This window comes from Arvicola amphibius, chromosome 12, assembly GCF_903992535.2.
Source record: "Arvicola amphibius chromosome 12, mArvAmp1.2, whole genome shotgun sequence".
Lineage (NCBI taxonomy): Eukaryota > Metazoa > Chordata > Mammalia > Rodentia > Cricetidae > Arvicola > Arvicola amphibius.
Genome location: NC_052058.2, coordinates 118,197,197 through 118,213,201, shown reverse-complemented (window position 1 = coordinate 118,213,201; position 16,005 = coordinate 118,197,197).

Sequence of the window (16,005 nt, the reverse complement as noted above, 5' to 3'; positions counted from 1 at the left end):
AAAGAATAAATATCTTCCCATAGAAATAATCTCTTACTTTCTAAAATTGGAAATAGATTTCTTTCTCATACTATATCTTTCTAACCACAGTTTCCCCAACTTTTACTCTTCCTGGTTCTTCCCCATTTTTCCTCTCCTCCAATTCCATTTCCCCCACATTTCCCTTTCCCTTCAGACTGGAACAAACCTTCAAGAGACAACAACCAATCATGACAAAATAAATACAATAAGACAATGCAAAAGCCCTCCAATCAAGGCTACACAAGTCAACCCTATAGGAGGAAAAGAATCCGAACACCAGTGAAAAGAATAAAAAACATACATGCCCCCACTATTAGGATTTCCAAAAAAACACTAAGCTAATAACTATGACATATACACAGAGGACCTGGTACAAATTTGTGCATGCCTCATGCTTTCTCCTTCAGTCTCTGTGAACCCATATGATTCCTGCCTAAATGAATCAGTGGACCATGTGTTCCTGGTGTCCTCAATTTCCTCTGACTCCTGGAAAATTTCTCCTCACTTCTAAGAGGTTCACTGATCCTAGAGACAGGACCTGATGGAGACCACCAATTTAGACTATCTCTCACTCTTCCTAATGTATGGCTGTAGCTTTCTTTATATGCTTCTGATGGAAGCCAGAAGAAGCCTCTCTTATGACAACTAAACAGGCACTGATCTAAGTATGAGTATAGCAGAATATCATTAGAAGGTATTCCACTGAATTTTTTTCATCTTTATTTGGTTCTACCCAAGGCCTGTGGGCTATCATGTCTCTAGTTCCTGGACTTTGAGGAGATATGGAATGTGGGCTCCCTTTAACTTGTAACCATCAAGTTAAAGAATACATTGGCAGGCCAGTCCCACAAATTCAACAAAGCCATTGTGCTAGCACATCTGGTTTCTGGACTTTAACGAGCTGTGAGATATGTGCATCCTCTCATCTATGACCATCAAGTTAAAGAACACATTGTCAGGTTGTTGTCGAGATTTCTGTCCTGCCCAGTTTCCATAGTCATTAAGTCCCAAAGAAATTCCACAGAGGTCTACATTACTTATTATTATTTTTATATTTATTATTTATTATTATTATTATCATTATTATTATTATTATTATTACTTATTGGCCTAGTGGCTCAGACTTTGTATTAACCCTTATAACTTATATTAGACAATTATTCTTGTCTATGCAAGCCACGTGGTTCAGTACCTTATTCAGTGAGGCAGTCACATCTTGCTTCTTCTGTGGCTGGGTCAGGACTGCAGAATAGGACTTCTTTCTTCCCAGAATTCTGCTGTTTTCATTGAGCTGCTTCTACTTCCTGTCTGGTTGTCCCATCTATACTTCCTGCCTGGCTACTGACCAATCAGTGTTTATTTAAAATATAATTGACAGAATATAGACCATTGTCCCACACCACGTTCCCCTCTTTTAAAAAAAAACTAATATACTTTGTTATCTTTTCTCCTGACCATTAGCCATAACAACTTGTAACTAACATTCTAAACAAAGGAAAATATCCATAGTCTATTTTTTTGTGGAATGTGGATATAGTTTTCCAGGCTACTTCCTGCTGTTTGGAGGTGCTAATAATCTTATGGGGACTTAATGAAAATTTAGAATTATGATCATGTCGTGACAAGTATCCTATGAGGATTGATCATCTCAGGCAGCATCTTGAATCTGTTCTGGATGTAGAACTCATATATTTTGGCCATCTGTTCCTACTGGAGATTTCTCAGATGGGTGGTCTTCCTTGCTTGAACCTGTTTTTTTTTACCTTAGAATAAATCCATAGCCTCTCACTTTCTGTGAAAACAAAAGCAAAACCTCTTCTCCGAAGTAACATATCTTTTGACTTCAATTTTGAAGTCAAGGTATTCTCAAAATACCTATCTTGGTTTAATTCAGTAGCACTTATAAGCAAACATTTTTAGCAGCTGTTGTTCCTTCCTCAGCATTCAAACAATTCAAAGAGAGCATAATCACATACAGTATCCAGATTCTCTATGTATTTTTCATCTTTACATGGCTTTAATCGAACCTCTATTTCTTTTATTTTTACTTTTAATTTTTGACTTATTAGACAGGTTCTCTGTGTATCTTTGGCTGTCCTCAAACTCTCTCTGTAGACCAGGCTGTTTTTGAACATACAGAGATCCACCTGCCTCTGCTTCCCAAGTGTTGGGATTAAAGGCATGTGCTACTACACCCAACTACTCTCCTTTTTCTCTTTATTTTTTTTCTCCAAGGCCTACATATATTTTTAAACACACAGTAAACCATTTTGAGACCTTTTTTTTGTTTTTCAATCTATCTTTACAGTATATCTTTCTCTTTTGATGACCACATGAGCCCTTAATTTGCTAAGCAATGTGGGTAGGATTAAAGCCATAGCTTTGGTGGCTAGATCTAGTCCATTTCTTATCTTTCTGAGATTCCAGCCTCATGGTGGAGATACCAGCTATAGCCATGTTTATTGCCACAACTCTAAGGTGTTTCAAGGTCCCTGCCAACAAGCAAATTGCAGCAGTCTGCTCACAAACCACATTCAAATGCTCTGTAGCTGAATTTCCTGCCTGAAAGAGTCATAGTTTGCATTGGCAGGACATCCCAGTAAGCCAAGCCAGCATTTTAAAATGGCACCACTTTTTTTTTTTTTTTTTTTGCTGCAGCTGAAAACCAAAAAGCATGCAGTCAGCTTTTCATCACCATTTAAGTGTTTTGTGGCAGGACCTCTTAAAAGAGCTGCAAGGTTTTACAGCTAAAGCTATGTCAGGAAGCCTCTCTTAAATGAAATCCCTTGCCTCTAGCAAGCAGAATCCATCTGAGAAAATGCTGCTATAAATAAGCTGTGCTTAACTCTATCCTTTATTGTCTAGAATTACTTCCCAAGCTCTCTCAGGCTTTATTTGGATGCAGTTGTCCTGATGAGCACCATTCTGTTGAATGACTTTTCTGTCCCACCTGCAGAGGTCTACATTAACTATAAACTGATTGGCCCATTAGTTTGACTGCTTATTAACAAAAGTTTTACAAAAGATGGACAGTTCAGATTTCTTATTCTCCATTACTAGAGGTCCTCACTGGGCTCACTCTCAGAGATTCCAGGAAGTTTCCACTACACTAAGCTTCCACACCACTTCCCAAAAACCCAGACTACCCAATTCCAGCCAACTTGTCCCCTAACTTGATACCTCTATCCCCAGTCCTTTTCTGACCCTGATCTACCTATAAAATCTATTTCCCCCTTCAAGAAGACCTTGCTTCCACTATAGAGGTCTCTTCTTTACCTAGCCACTCTGTGTCTGTGGATTGTATCTTTATTATCATTGTCATTTAACAGCTAATTTGTCATTACAGTTGAATACGTGCCATATTTGTATTTTGGGGCCTGGGTTACCTTACTCAGGATGATGTCTTGTGTTTGCATTCATTTCCTGCAAATTTCAAGATGTCATTTTTTTTTTACAGTTGAGTAATAATCCATGGTGTAAATGACCACATTTTCGTTATCTATTTTTTGACTGAAAAACATCTAGGTTGTTTCCAATATCTGGCAATTTGAATAAAGTCACAATGAATATAGCTAGGCAAGGTCCTGTGGTAGGATAAAGAATATTTTGTGTATATTCCCAAGAGTAGTATAGATGACTCTTGCGGTAGTTTGATTCACAGTTTTCAGATAACCACCATATTGATTTTCATAGTGGTTGTATAAGTTTACAATCCCATCAGGAAAGAAGGAATACTACACTTGCTCCCATCCTTGATAGAATGAGTTTATGCTTGTGTGTTTTATTTATTTATTTTTAATTTTAACCATTCTGAGAGTTGCAAGATGGAAACTCAAACTAGCTTTGATTTTCACTTTCATGATGGCTAAGGATGTTGATCAGTTCTTTAAGTGTTTCTTAGTCCTTCAATATTCCTCTATTGAGATGTCTCTATTTAATATATACCCCATTTTAAATTGGAATTGACTTATTAATGTCTAATTTATTTAGGTGTTTATATGTTTTGGGCATTAGCACACTATCAGATATTGAGTTGTTAAATTTTTTTTGCATTCTGTAGGCTACTGTTTTGTCATATTGATGGTGTCCTTTGCCATACAGAAGAACCTTTTCAGTTTCAGGAGGTTCCACATAGTAACTGTTTACATTCGTTCCTGTGCTAACCATATTCTACTCAGAAGGTCTTCTCCTATGCCAATGAATTCAAGATTATCCCTACATCTCTCCTATCAAGATCAGTGTATCTGGTGTATGTTCAGGTTTTTGATCCAATAGGACTTGAGTTTTGTATAGGGTGGTAAGTAATGGATTTGTTTGCATTTCAACATACGTTGATCCAGTTAGACCAGAATTATTTGTTGAAGATTTACTTTTTCCCATTGTGAATTTCTGGCTTTTTTTCATCAAAAATCTGGTATCCAGAGGTGTGTGGGTTTATGTCTAAGTCTTTGATTCAATTCCATTGATCATCTTGTCTGTTTCTATGCCAATACCATGTGGTTTTTATTACTAGAGCTCAGTAGTACAATTTGAAATCAGGAATGATGAAACCTCCAGATGTTCTTTTATTTTTCAGGTTTTAGTTATTCTGAGGTTTTTTTTATGAAGCTGAGCATTGCTCCTTCATGTTCTGTGAAGAATTGTATTAGAATTTTGATGGGGATTGCATCGAATTTGTAGATTGGTTTTGGCAAGATTGCCATTTTTATTGTTAATCTTGCTAACCCATGTGCATGGGAGGTATTCTGTCTTCTGATATCTTCTTTAATTTATTTTTTCAAAGAATTGAAGTTTTTATTTTACAGATCTTTCAATTGTTTGGTTAGAGTTATCCCAAGATATTTTATATTATTTGAAAATATTGTGAAGGGTGTTGTTTCCCTTATTTCTTTCAGAGTTCATTGGCCCCTTGTATATGGGAGGGCACTGTTTATAATTTTGTTTATGTATTGAGTTAAACTTTTATCTATCCACTTTTATAAAAGTATGTATCATCTCTAGAAGTTTCCTGGTAGAATTTTTAGGGTGACTTATGTGTACTATTATATCATCTGCAAATAGCAAAAATTTGACATTTTCTTTCTGACTTTAATCCCATTGATCTCATTCAGTTGTATTTTTATTCAATTTAATATTTAGATACTGTATTGAACTAATATTGAGAGGCTAGACAACCATGTTTTTTTTCCTGATTTTAGTGTAATTGATTTGAGCGTTGGCAGACATTTTCTATCTTTGTCAGTCAATTCCCAAATAACCACATGGATATTTCTTATTAATTATGAATGCTCAGCCAATAGTTTAGGCTTGCATCTACCTAGTTCTTAAGCTTTAAATCAACCCATATATTTTAACCTATGTTATTTTATGTAACATGATTATTTTTACTTGGAAAAATCCATGATGCTTGCTCTACATCCCTGGTATCTTCTCAGGACTCCACCCTTCTTTTCCCCAGTGTTCTCTCTGCTCCCAAATCCTGCTTAGCTATTGGTTGTTAATTTTTTTATTAAATTAATCCAAGTGACAATTCTTCATAGTGTACAAAGGATTATTTCACAACATTTCCCCCATTTGGCTAAATAAAATGGAATGTTTTTAGCTTTAATACAGTAAAATTATGTATAATAAGAACAACTATCAGGTAAGAATTACATTTATACTGTTTAGTCCATTTTTATTTGGCATATTTGGGAAAATATTATTTATTATATTTTGATGAGTCCATGGCTCTGTACCTAATTTACCTTCTGTCATAACTAAGGAAAACTGTAACTTTAACTACCTTTCCTTCAGCTATATCAAAGACTCCTTAAGGAAATAATTTTATGCAAGTAACCAGTAAGTAAAGCACAAGCAACGTACAAACACACAGATATCTGGATGCCTGGATAGTCATCCAATGTTTCTCTGCAATGTTAGGGCATCCATATTAGGCCAAGGCCTAGACTTTTCTGTGAAGCAGGAATTTTGAAGGAGTGTCATAATTTGTCCTGGTAAAGTTCAGCAGTTGTTCGTCTTTGTATCTTGCTTGTCCAATTTTGACAGCATACTGTCAGCAACTGAGGAAATGGCAATTTCTTGCTCAAATGAACAGCTTTTTTGTAGGCAGAGTTTTTTCTCTGTCCAAGAAGCCACTTCCAAATAAACACACAGAGTCTCAATATTAATTATAATTGTGAAGTTAATAGTTCAAACTTTTATTAGATAACTCTTACATTTTAAATTAACTCATATTTCTTATCTATGTTTTGCCACATGGATTGGTAACTTTTCTGAGCATAGCATGCCCATCTTGCTTCTCTCTACATGTGCTCACTATTTTAGACTTTTGTCCTCCTTCTTTCCAGTATCTTCCTAGTGAGGTATTCCCACCCAATCTCCTCCTGACCAGTCAAAGGCCAATCAGTTCTTTATTAACCAATAAGAGTAATACATATCCACAGTGGTGTAAAAGAAGGAATATTCTACAGCATCTTTACACAAAGAAAGCAACCTCAATATAGAAGTTCTTCAATGTCCATTATTCTTTTTTTTAAGTAAATTGATTCTTCCAGGAGCCTTATGTTATTGAAACATTTGAAGTTACAGAAACATATTCTGTAGGTCTTTTACCAGTTTGAAGATCACCTATCTTCAAATAAATATATCCCTATATTACTTGGAAAACACACCTAACATGACTATAAGTTTTATAGTTATAGGTGACTATTAACCTGTATTTATTATTTTAAATCTTTCAACAACTGAAACTTTACATAACCTTTTAAAATGAGTTACATAGATATAATACCTTAAACCTAAAAACATATGTATAAAATAACACGAATAAACTTATTTGTATCAATATACAAAAATCCATACCAGTGTAAGGTATTTGAGAATAGTGCTTGTTTAAAAGTAGACTCAACAATCTATTCTTTTCTCTCATCAATTTGATATTAAATTCCCCCTTTATTCTTCAGAAATAGGTCCTTGAATTTAATTCCTTTGTTGAGCTTTTTTTCTCATCATGACTGATAAATACTTTTGATAATCCCATAATAGATAACAAACATGTATTACCCATCAAATGACAAAGAATCATCCACCCCACCTCTTGGAAATGTGGGAATCATGCTATCTAGCTAGCTTCCTGTTGTCTAGGATATTGGCACATTTAGGAGACCCTGGGAAAATTGGGACTATTGTCTAGTCCTGAGAGAACTAGCTGTATTTGTTGTCCAGTTTCTGTGTAATGGGAAAGTGCAAGGCTTATCTGAAATCCTGAATGGAGTAGTTTGTAAGTCTGGACATCTCTTCTAGAAGTAATGAAGCTGTACTGGATATAGAACTTTGAGGAAACTGCAACAGAGGCACTCTGAGATTCTGGATCAACATTTTTCTTTGGTGTTTGGTCCACTTATTGTGAAAATGTAAAGTTTCAAAGGTAACATACACATTTGTTTTACCAGAAGTATGAAATTTGTGATGTGAAGAAGTCAGTTAAAGATTTTCTGTGTTTAATGTTTGAGCAGGGAAAAGGCATTTGTCAATTTTATAAATAACTTGGACTATAATCAAACTGTACTATAAATCAGTATCTATGGCAGTGAAAGGATGACATGTAATAATGTCATGAGGAATCTGTATACAATAAGATTAACCATGTCTCATCTCATCTCAGATCTGTTCAGAGTCAAAGGATCTGTTTACATGTCACCTGTCCTGTAGACTTTTTTGACTTTTCCCATCATGTCTGTAAACAAGATACTCAGTAGGTATCCCTGCTCAAACATGATCTCTATTAATCAGGAAGAAATCCAAAGGAATTCCCATGGAAACAAAAGCATAACCTCTCCCACAACATAAAACATTGCCCAACTTCCAATTTGAAGTTAAAACATTTTAAAAATATATGGCGTGGATTAATTTAGTAGTTTCCATAATTCAACATCTTTTAACAGTCGTCGCTTTTTGTACATTGGCATTTGAATAATTCAGAGTTAGCAAGACACCATATAACATCCAGACTCCCTGTGTATTTTTATTCTTTTGTGACTTATTAATTTTAAATAATTTACTTTCTCTTTAAAGACTTTATTATTTTTAAGCTATATTTTTATGACTGTCTATCTTTATTTTTAAAGCCTATGCATATTTTTAAACACACAGTAAATTATTTAGAGTATTTTTCTGTCTGAACCTGATTTACTGCAGCATCTCTATCCTTTTATGTCTTCCTGAGAAGAACCTTAAACTGCTATAAAGCTTAGCTTATGGTAAGCAGGCAGCTGAGTCAACCTGCCTCAGTTCCCTGGGAGCCTATCCCTATGGTAGAGGTACTGATGGAAGTCACATTACTGCCCCAGCTCTGGTAAGTTTCTGAGTACATGATGCTGTATGCATTTCTCCCAAGTCTCACACTACTGAGTAGCATCTCATTCAAATGCTCAGTAGCAGGGTCTCTTAAAAGACATACACCTCTATATGTCAGTAGCACTGAGACTACCTAAGAGAGTACTGTCATTAGGAATGTGTGTTTCACTCCATGTACCAAACACCTTTAAAGCCTTTTAGGTCTTCTGTGGAAATATGTGACTGGATATTGGAAATCACTTGCAGGTGAACTTTTTTTTTTTTTCTGTCCTACTAGTCAGCTCCCAAATAATCACATTGAAACTTCTTATTAATTATGAAAGCTAAGCCAGTAGATTAAGCTTGTATCTAACTAGTTCTTATGACATAAATTAATTCATATCTTTTAATATATGTTCTTTTACTAGTCTCAGTTACCTTTATTTGTAAAGAGTATGCCAGTTGCTCTACATCTCTGGTGTCTGCATGCCAATCCATCCTCCTTCCCAGTGGTTTCTCTGTCCTCAAAATCCTGACTAGCTATTGATCATTTAGCTTTTCTTCAAACCAATATGAGTGGCATTTCTTCATAATGTACAAGAAGATTATTTCAGAACATTTGAGCGTCTCTCAGTTTATCTTTATTTTAGCTGTAGGCTTGCAATAAATTGCTTTTATTATATTTAGGTATGTCCTTTGTCTCCCTAATATCTCTAGGACATTTTTCATAAAGGGTATTAGGTTTTGTCAAAGGCCTTTTCTGCACCTAATGAAGTGGGCATGTTCTTTTATTCAGTATACTTACATTATATTCACTTCTTTTCATAGGTTGAACCACTTCTGCATCACTGGATGGAACCTACTCAATCATAATGGATGATTTTTTAAAGTGTTCTTGGATTAAGTTTTCAAGTATTGTACTGAGTATTTTTGTATGTATCTTTATGAAGAAAACTAGTTCATAATTCTCCACACTAAAAAAAAAGTCAGAAACAAAAAGAAGAACATAGGAAGAGATAATGAGGAAATCTTTTTAAAAATATCTTTAAAAACCTACTCCACAAAGTGAGAAATTATAGAAGAAATGGATTATTTTTTCTATATGTAGCACTTACCAAAGTTTAATCAAGATTAAATAAGTAATTTAAATAGATTTTTAACTCCTAGTGAAAGACAAACAGTAATTAAAAGTCAATTTGGCAATATTTTACTGAGCATTTTTGCATCAGTGTTCATGAGTAAAATTGGTTTGTAATTCTCTTTCTTTATTGGGTCTTTGTGTGGTTTGGGTATCAGGGTAACTGTAGCCCCATAAAAAGAATTTGGCAATATTCCTTCTGCTTCTAGTGTGTGTAACAATTTGAGGAGTATTGGTATTAACTCTTCTGTGAAATTCTGGTAGAATTCTGCACTAAAAATTTGACCCTGGACTTTTTTTTCTTTTTTGGAGGGTTTATATGTCTATTTAGATTATTTATCTGGGCTTGATTTTCGATTTTTGTGGAGTATAGGTCTTTGAAATATGAACTAATGATTCTCTGTATTTCTTCAGTCTCTACTGTTATGTCCTCCTTTTTATTTCTGGATTTTTTAGTTTGTATATTTTCCCTCAGTCTTTCAGTTAGTTTGGATAAAGGATTGTCTATCTTGTCAATTTTCTCAAATAACCAACTCTTTTATTTTTGATTTTTTATATTATTTTCTTCACTTCTACTTTAATGATTTCAGCCTTCAGTTTAATTATTTCTGGCTATCTATTCCTCTTGGGTACTCTTATTTCTTTTAGTCCTAGAGCTTTCAGGTGTGTTTTAAATTTGTTAGAATTTTTTTTAATATAGACTCTTAGTGCTATGAACTTTTCTCTTAGCACCACTTTCTTTGTGTCCCACAAGATTGGGTATGTTTTAAATTCATTTTCATTGAATTCTAGAAAGTCTTTAATTTCTTTCTTTATCTACTTCTTGACCCATTTTTCATTCAGCAGATACTTGTTCAGTTTCCATGAGTTTTGTTAGCTTTCTGCTGTTGTTGATACGAAGCTTTAGTATGTAATGGTCTAATAGGATGTAGGGAGTTGTTTCAATCTTTTTGTATCCATTGAGACTTGCTTTGTTTTCCAGTATGTGGTCAATTTTGCAGACTGCTCCATGAGTTGCAGAAAAGATGGTATTTGTGTGTGTGTGTGTTTGTGTGTGTGTGTGTGTGTGTGTGTGTGTGTTTGGGGGAAATGTTCTGTAAATATTTGGTTTATAATGTCTGTTAGTTCCAATATTCCTGTTAATTCCAGTTTAGGTTTAGTTTTTGTCTGGTTAACCTGTCCAATATTGTGACATTGGTGTACTAATATCTTCCACTCTCAGTGTTTAAGTATCAATATGTGATTTAAGTCATGCTAGTATTTCTTTTACATAAGTGGGTGCCCTTGTACTTGCACAATACAAGGTAACAATTGAAATGTCATCACGGGATTATCCACTGAAGCATCAGCAGGTCCGGAGACACAAATGACACATACACTGATTGGACAAAGGGTTTAGTGTTAGGTCTCCAAGGTGAACAGTCCCATCTCTAGACTAGGTTTTAAAGTACATTTCTTACCCCTCTCCCATCCATCACAGCCCCAGTAGCAAGTCAGCAGGCAAAATTCCTGCTGGCAGGGGGCTCAAACCCACCCCATTGGACCCAGTAACTTAAAAGTCACACTCCACTCAACAAATCCAACCATCCACCTTGGATTCTGAGGCCCCTGGAAGGAGAGACACAGATTGTACCAATTAGAGGAAGAGATAAGAGAAGTAGACAATAATGCAAGAATACAGTCAACAACATCAAGAGGAATTTGGCACCATCAGAACATAGTGGGTGTACAACAACAAGTCCTGAGCATCCCAAAGCAGAAGAAGCTGAAGAAAGTGATCCTAATATAAATTTATGAAGATGGTAGAGGCCCTTAAAGAGGAAATGAAAATTTCCCTAAAAGAAGTCAAGGGAAAGACATACAAAAACGTGGAAAAATCAGTAAATACCTTAAAGAAAGTCAAGAAAAACAAAACAAAAAGATGATAGAAAAAAGTTCAAGACTTGAAAATTGAAATAGAGGCAATAAAGAAAAGGAACAGGAACTACAGATACAATTATAACCAATAGAATGGAAGAGATGGAAGAAAGAATTTCTGGCCTTGAAGATACCACAGAGGAAATAGAATCATTGGTCAAAGAAAACATTAAAGCTATAAATATCATAACACAAAATGCCCCAGAAATCTGGGCCACCATGAAAAGACCAATCCTAAGAATAATAAGAATAGAAAAATGAAAAAGTATGATTCTAAAGACACAGAAAATAGATTCAACAAAATTCATAGAAGAAAAATTTTTTAACCTAAAGAAGGAAATGCCCATGAAGATACATGAAGCTTATAGAACATCAAATAAATTATAACAAAAAGGTCCCCTCAAAACATAATAATCAAAACACTAAAAGTACAGAATAAAGAAAGAATATTAAGAACTACAAAAACAGAAAGAAAAGGTCAAATAACATATAAAGGCAGACCCATCAGAATAATAACTGCATTTTTAGTCAAAATTCTGAAAGCCAGGAGGTCCTTAGCATTCTGCAGGCACTAAGAAACCATGGATACTAGCACAGAATACTATACCCAGCAAAATTTCAATCACCATAGACAGAGAAAACAAGATATTCCATGACACTAGATTTAAACAATACCTATGTAAAAATCCAACCACAGAAAGTACTAGAAGGAAAATTCCAACCCAAGGAAGTTAGTTGCACCCACAAAAACACAGGCAATGGGTAATTCCACACCAGCAAATCCAAAAGAGGAGAAACACACACACACACACACACACACACACACACACACACACACACACACTGCAACCAAAAATAACAGGAATTAACAATCACTAGTCATTAATATCCTTTAATATCAATGGACACAATTTGCCCATAAAAAGACATGGGTTAATAGAATGGATATGGAAACATGAGTCAACATCCTGCTTCATACAAGACACACCCTTCAACTTCTAAGACAGACATTATTAGAAGGGGAGATTAGGGGAACAGGAAAAAGGGAGGGAAGAGAAACTGAGGTTGGTATGTAAAACGAATAAAAATTTCATACTAATAAGAAAAAAGAAATGTCATCTTGGTTGATTTTTCTTGTGATGAGGTATGTAGTGTAATTCTGCATATCTTTTGATTAATTTGGGTTTTAAGTCTATTTTGTTAGATATTAAAATGGCTACAGAAGCTCCCTTCTTAGGTTCATTTGCTTGGAACATATTTTCCCAATGTTTTATAATGTCATTCTTTAATGTCAATGTCTGTTTCTTGTCTGCAGAAGAAAGGTGGGTTCTGTTTTCTCAGTCATCCTGTTAGACTGTGTTTTTTTTGTTGTTGGAAAATTGACACCATTGATCCTGAGAAATATCAATGACCAACGATTGCAATTCTTGTAATTTATTGTTATTAGTGGTGGTTTTGCTCTCTCTCTCTCTCTCTCTCTCTCTCTCTCTCTCTCTCTCTCTTTCTTTCATTATCTCTCCCCCTCCCTCTCTGGCTCTCTTTGTGGGTATGTGTGTGTGAACATGTGTGTGTGTCTTCTTTTGATTTGGTTGGTATGTGGTTATTTCCTGTCTTTTCTTGTGTATACTTAGCCTCCTTGTTTTGCAATTTTCCTTTCATCACTTTCTGTAGGGCTCAATCTGTAGACAGATATTGCTTAAATTTGGCTTTATTATAGAGTGTTTTATTTTCTCCATCTTTAGTAATTTATTAAAAGTTTTGAAGTTTTGCTAGAGTTTGTTGTTGCTCAGAGTTCATCTATCTAAGGTTTTTTTTTTTTCTTTTATTTTAGAGTCTCCATTGAGAAGTCAGATGTGATTCTGATATTTCTGCTTTTTTATGTTACCTTTTTCTCTTGAAGGTTTTTATATTCTTTGTTCTGTATGTTAATGTTTGATTATTTCTTTTCTGGTTCAATCTATTTGGTCTTTTGTATACTTCTTGTACCTTTGGGATTTTTCACTTTCCTCTACTCTTGTTATCCTTAAGTTTGATTTTTTAATAGTGTTCCAGATTTTCTGGATGTTTCATGCAAGGAGATTTTTAGATTTAATATTTTCTTTAACTGGTCTATCAATTTCTTTTGTGATATAATCAATGCCTGTGATTGTCTCTTCCACATCATGCAGTCTGATGCTGAAGTTTGTCTCTCCAGTTCCCGTTTGCCTTCCTAAATTTTCCTTTTACAGAATTCTCTCCATTTGTGTTTTCTTTATTGGTTCCATTTCCATTTTGAGGTCTTGAACAGTATTATTCATTTTCTTTTTTCCCTTTGGCTTTTTTATGGGATTTGTTTATTTCCTGTGATTGTATGTGCTTTCCTAGCTTTATTTGAGGTATTTATACACTTACGCATTTCCTCCAATTGTTTGTGTTTTCCTTTCTTTTATTAAAGGGAGTTTATTCATTTCCTCTTTAAGGACCTCTATCACCTTCATGTGGTTGGTTCTAATGTCTTCCTTATGCTTCCACTCTATTGGAATATTCAGTTCCTGTTGTGGTTGAATATCTGACCTGTGGTGGAGACATATTGTTCTGGCTGTTATTTACTGTGTTCTTATGTTGTTATATACACATCTGAGTTGTACATGATTATAAATCCAGGTAATGATTTCTGGAATTTTCTTTGCTGGGTGAGTGTTCCGTTCCTTGGCTTCTGTTTCCTCTCTGGATTTTCAGAGAATGTGATGACTGTGTGATCCTTGTTTTGTTGGCCTGCTTGGCTGGTGTGTCTGTCCATAGGGAATGCCTGCTGGTGTTAGAGGTGGGGATGCAGAGAAGAGAGTTGGGAGGGAGGTCAGAAGTGGATAGTCTCTGGGATCCACAGGAGGCATGGATCTGGGGTAAGGGAGGCTGCAACTGGTATTCTGTTGCAGCACTATGGACAATGCTGAGGATTAGGTATGAAGGAACAGAGGGAGTGGAGCATGTCCATGAGCAGACTACCTGGCCTTTTACCAGGCATTGCCTGTAGTTGAGTAGGTGATATCCCAATAATTTTAAGGTAAAAACTTGGACAATGAACTAAAGATTCGACATGCATCTATTTCTTAAATATAAAATATTCAACAACATTTTCATTATTTCAATATATGTATGATTTTCTAAGAACTATTATTTTATTATCTCATGTATATGAGATTTTTTCCTGTATGTTTGTGTGCTAAATGCATTTTTGTTCGGGAGGAGGTAAAAAATGCCTGAGAGAACCATTGAAACTGGAGTTACAGAGGATTTTGAGGAGCTATGTGGGTGCTTGGAATTGAATCCTGGTCCTCTGTAAGAGCAGCTGGAGTGATGTCCTTGACATGATGTTTCCCTTTGACTACATAATATCTAATCCTAAAGTTTATTTTCATGTAAAAAATATCACAGCACAAATGAAAGCATAGGCATCATCTGTATGTGTGACGACATTTTCAATTTTCATAACACAATGATTACAGATAAGAAACTCAAAGTATTCTGTGCAGCATATTAAGGAAAGATTCAGAATTTATGTGGCAACTTTCTGTCATTGTTTATTTTACATTTAGGATTTTATATTAAGAGGTTGTCTTAGGAATAAACAACAATACTATAAAGAATTATGTTCACAAAGCAATGAATACTGTATCAGATAAAAATCCATTTCTTTTAGAGGTTGCGCTGATTTCTCCTGGGATGCCCTTGGAATATGTGGAAGTCTCACTCTCCACCAAAAGGAGCAGATACCTTCCAAGAGACAAGTTCAAACAAACTCTGCTTTTCAGATGTGTTTGCTCTCTCTCCCTCTTCTTTCCACTAGCCCCGTCTTCATTTCCATTTGTAAGAGATTGTTCTGATCTTTGCTCTCTTGTGTCTTCTGGGAGAAGCAGCTCAGGAAGTGAATTACTGATATGACTGCAATGTTTAATTTACAAATATGCCAGGCAGTGGCCTTGTTAAGACTTGGTGACAAACAGTGGAAAGACAGCACCTGTTGGATTCCTATTTGTTGAAGATGATAATCCTTCTCTCCGGGTGTCTTGATTCAACAGTTCTGTGCACCACAGGGGAGAAAGTTAAGCACTATAACATCAATGGCAGCTTCAATGGGTCTCCACTGTGCCTTCCACAGGAAGAGGCAATTTTCCAAATCACAGAGGCATCCTGGAGCTACTCACCAAAAAAGAGAAGGACATGCTTTGCATAGGATAATGAAAATGATCTGTTGTCTTAGAAATAACCCAAGAAATGCTTACTGATACCACCTGAAATGCTCTTAGTTCCATATAAAAGTAGATGCACACACTAAAGTCTTAAACCTGAGTGGTAGGGCTCTTAGCTAAATTCTACCTGCAAAGTGCATACTACCTTCTCTTACCCATTATCAATTCAATTTGTTTCCTCAGGGAATGTGGCTGGGGATGCTGTATCTGTCCTCATTTTACTGATTATTAGGGAACTGTATAATACTCTCTAAACTGTGATATTTTCAAATACATGACTGTGACTATGGTGCAAGGCATTTTGTTGGCTTACAGTAAAGCTTGCCATATAGCAGATGAATAAATGAATGTTCTAAACCATGG